This window comes from Octodon degus, unplaced genomic scaffold (genome assembly GCF_000260255.1).
Source record: "Octodon degus isolate 3935 unplaced genomic scaffold, OctDeg1.0 scaffold00189, whole genome shotgun sequence".
Classification (NCBI taxonomy): Eukaryota; Metazoa; Chordata; class Mammalia; order Rodentia; family Octodontidae; genus Octodon; species Octodon degus.
The window spans coordinates 2,803,318-2,807,277 of record NW_004524765.1 but is presented as its reverse complement, the minus strand read 5'-3'; the positions used below and the strand labels follow the sequence as shown (position 1 = coordinate 2,807,277).

Below are 3,960 nucleotides of genomic sequence, written 5' to 3'. Positions count from 1 at the left end.
TATATATTTTTTGGCGGAACCGGGGATTGAACTCAAGCCCTTGCACTTGCCAGGGAAGCGCTTATTCCACTGAGCCATCTCCCCGGCCCCAATGCACTTACAATATTTAAATGGCAATGGAATACTCACCTTTGAGAAAACTAAAGAAAAAAGGGGAATAAAAATGAAGCACCATTTTTTAGTGAAAAAAAATATAAATTTGTGTATATACAAAATAATAAGGATAGATATATAGCTACTTTCTTTTAATTAAATGAGAAGAAAGAGGGGCTGGAGAGATGGCTCAGCAGAATAAGCGCCTGCCTTTCAAGCGCAAGGGCCTGAGTTCAATCCCCGGTTCGGCAAAAAAAAAGAGAGAGAAGAAAGAATTGTACTAATAGTATTTGGACAGAATATCATGTCTGCATCTTGTACTATGAATAACTACTATGAAGTCAGCAATATGTAATGTATTAATTGTTTTATTTATTTATTTACGTGTGTGTGTGTGTGTGTGTGTGTGTGGCCAGTTCAGCCCACCAGGGGGTGGGGCTGGCTGGCATGTGGTGCTGGGGATTGAACTGTGGTCCCTGTGCTTTGCTAAGCTTGTTCTAAGTAGGTGCTTTAGACCACTGAGCCATCTCACCAGCCCCCTGCAATGTATTAATTATTGTAACTGTCCTTCTAACCTGTGTTGAAACTATTCACTGAGATATGCAGAGCTGTTTATATTGAATCAGATGTCGCTTTAATTGGCCAAAATAATAGCATCCTATGCTGGGCATGGTGGCACATGCCTACCATCCCAGCATTTGGTTTGATGAGACAGGAGAATGACCATGACTTTGAGGCCACCCTGGGATAGGCCAGCCTATCTTTCAGAACAAGACTCTCACAAACAAAGAAATGAACAAACAAGAATTTGGTCCACTCTAAGGGAGAACTGGTCCCCTGCTGACAGCTGGAATGGGGCTGAAGCAAGAGCCTGTGCAGGCCTAAGACACGAGATAACATCTCACCTGTGGTCTTGAGAGACTCAGTAAGAATTGGACCTTCCTGATAGTGAAAGTGCCAGCCCTGCATACATCAAATTATCCATTGCACTGCTAATTGGAGTACTCTGTGCATGGTACAGGCAACGCCTCAAAGTTCAGTCCTTGGTTCTGAGGTTCAGTTCTTGGTTGCTGGCACCATTGCCTTACATCAGTGTCAAGTGTGTCAGTCAGTGTTTACTAAAGAAACAGATACAACACAAGATACACACATATGCAAACATCTACAAGATCAGTTTACAATGGCTACTCACAGAGTCAGATAAGGAAGAGTGTAGAGGCTGTCTGTACAATGGAGACTGAAGAGTCCAACTGAAGGTCTGGAACTCACTGCAGTGTCCTGTGCCAGTCTGCACCGGGAAGCTGGTGGGTGTGCAGCAAAAGGTTGAGAAGTCTGTGCTGGAAGCCAGGAGATGACGTCCAAGTTGAAGGTGAAGACTGGAGCTCCTCCAAAGAAAGAGAAGCAGATGCATCCTTCTTATTTTCCCTTTTTATACCATCCAGGTGACAAGCCACTCCAGGGTGAGGCTTCTATGAATCAATTGCTAGAGGATTTTCTTCAAGCTTTCTTACTTAAGAAACATTGTGGTGCAAAGGCATTCCAGAGGAGAGCTGGTCATCATGTGGCACTGGGAAACAGAGAGACAGAGACAAGAGACAGACAGACAGAGAGAGAGGAAGAGGGAGGGGGAGGGAAAGAGGGAAAGAGAAAAAGAGGGAAGGAAGGAAGGAGGGAGGCAGAGAGGGGGAGAGAGAGAGGGAGGGAGGGAAGAAGGAAGGAAAACAACCAACCCAAACAGGGTCAACTAACAGATAACAGGAGGAAGGAAAACAACCAACCCAAACAGGGTCTCTCACCCAGGCTCTATTCTTCCCTACAAGCATCCCTCTTGATGCCATTTCCTCTCAATAATGCCTTGAAATTATGGTCTTAACGATGGATTATTTCACTGGTGAAGTTGGAACCAAAATACCATCAGCACCAAATAACATCATAGCGAGCACACGTAGCCTCTGCCAGGCCATGCAGGACTAAAGCATGACTTAAAAAGAAATAAAAACGAGTTTTCCCCACCAGAGCAATTAACTTTTAGACCTCCCCCTCTGGTGGATGTTTCTCTGTGTGTGTGTGTGTGTGTGTGTGTGTGTGTGTGTGTCTGTGTGTCTGTGTGTCTGTGTGTCTGTGTGTCTGTGCGCGCATATGTGTGTGTGTGATTCTTTTTCTTTATTTTTATTAGTATATGTTAGCAGTCCATAATGATTTCATTTATTGTGGAGTGTTGGGGCGGCTAAATAACACACCTTACTTCTTTTTGTTTTTTTAAAAACAATTTTATTCAGAAACAAACAGCAATGAGACTATTTCAAAACTGATTAGTAGAACAGTTTCAATAATTAATACATTGCATGTTGTTGTCTTAGTGGTTATTCACTGTACAAGATGCAGATAAGATATCTTGTCCACAAAAACTATTAGAATAAGTCTTTCTATTCATTGAATTAAGAGAATATAACTGTATATCTATCCTAACTATTTTGAATATACAGATACAAAACAGTTGTTCATTTGTATCCCCTCTTTTTGTTTAGTTTTGTCAGAGTAGGGTATTCCATTGTCATTTAAATATCATAGGTGTGTGAATTCAGCAAAATATTCCAATATAGTCCAGTAGTCCATAATAGTAGTGGGTTTTCTATAAGACTGGCAATGTCAGAAGTTGTTGACATTTTCATAGCTCAGCATACTAATATTCTTTTTCATTCCCTATCCCTTCCCTCCCTCTCTACTCCCCCAGCCTTCGGTCCTCTTCCCATTTATAAAAGCTTTATTTTTATCTTCTTTCCTTTCAATTTTTCCCATTTGTTTTTCCCTCTCTTTGCCCCTCCCTCCATATCTTATTCCCCCATCCATTTGAAAAAGTCTCTCTACTTCCTATTTATCAATTTTCTATTTTGCATATACATTTTGAGCTTTTTGTTCATGAGAAACCACACAATATTTAAGTTTGCATATCTGACTTGTTTCATTCTGACATAAAAAAATTCAAAACATTCATAACTAAGTGGTTTTAAACTGAAATTACAAAAATAAGAAATCTCTTCTTAGATAAACTCCAGGCTTCTTTAATTGTATGTCTTAAAGTCAAGAGTCAGGTATGTGCACCCTGTTACTCAACCTTTTATTTGTTTTTTCTTTTTAAATTTTACTGGTACATTTTAGATCTAAATAATGATAGCATTCATCTGGTATTTGTTCTAATACAGATAAAATGAGTTAGAGAGATTTTTAAAGATCGTTCTCACAATATCTCCTTTTTGGGGGCCAGGGAGATGACTCAGTAGAATAAGCGCTTGCCTGGCAAGTGCAAGGGCCTGAGTTCAATTCCCAGTTCCACACACAAAAACAAATAATATCCTCTTTTGACTGGACCAACATCAATGAGATATATTGTTACAAAACTATCACAGCTCAGTTGTCTGCTTTTGTAAACCTGGGTGCTATCTGCGTTGTGGTTATCTAAAGCTGGTCCTTAACATCAGGTACATAGTCAACTTGTTTTATAGTTTCCACAGAGGAGTGAAATAAAATGTCTCATTCTCCTGGGGTGGATTTAGAATCTAGGAGATCTGGAGGGTAATCTCTGGAGAATTTAATGGGAGGACTTGAAGTGTAGATATCCATCTTGCAGTAAGCAACTGCTGTCCTTTGACTTCAAGAACACTATGAGCCAGATAGGTGATTTGAACATTGCTGATTGTGCTGGACATAGTTTAGTAAACTTGTCAACCAGGAGTACTGTGGCAGCCACAATCCACATGCATCTGAGCATTCACATGAAAGCCCTTTGTACTTTCTTTTCCTTCTCCCTCTCAGAACTAGAACAAATATGTCTACTGCTCAGATTAATGGTTTCTTCATTTTATTTTT

At 40.3% G+C, this 3,960-nt stretch overlaps 1 pseudogene; it reads right to left on the bottom strand.

The window, feature by feature from the left end:
* Positions 1-3,862: 3,862 nt before the first annotated feature.
* The window catches only part of LOC101564281, a 696-nt pseudogene continuing 598 nt past the window's right edge, over positions 3,863-3,960 (bottom strand).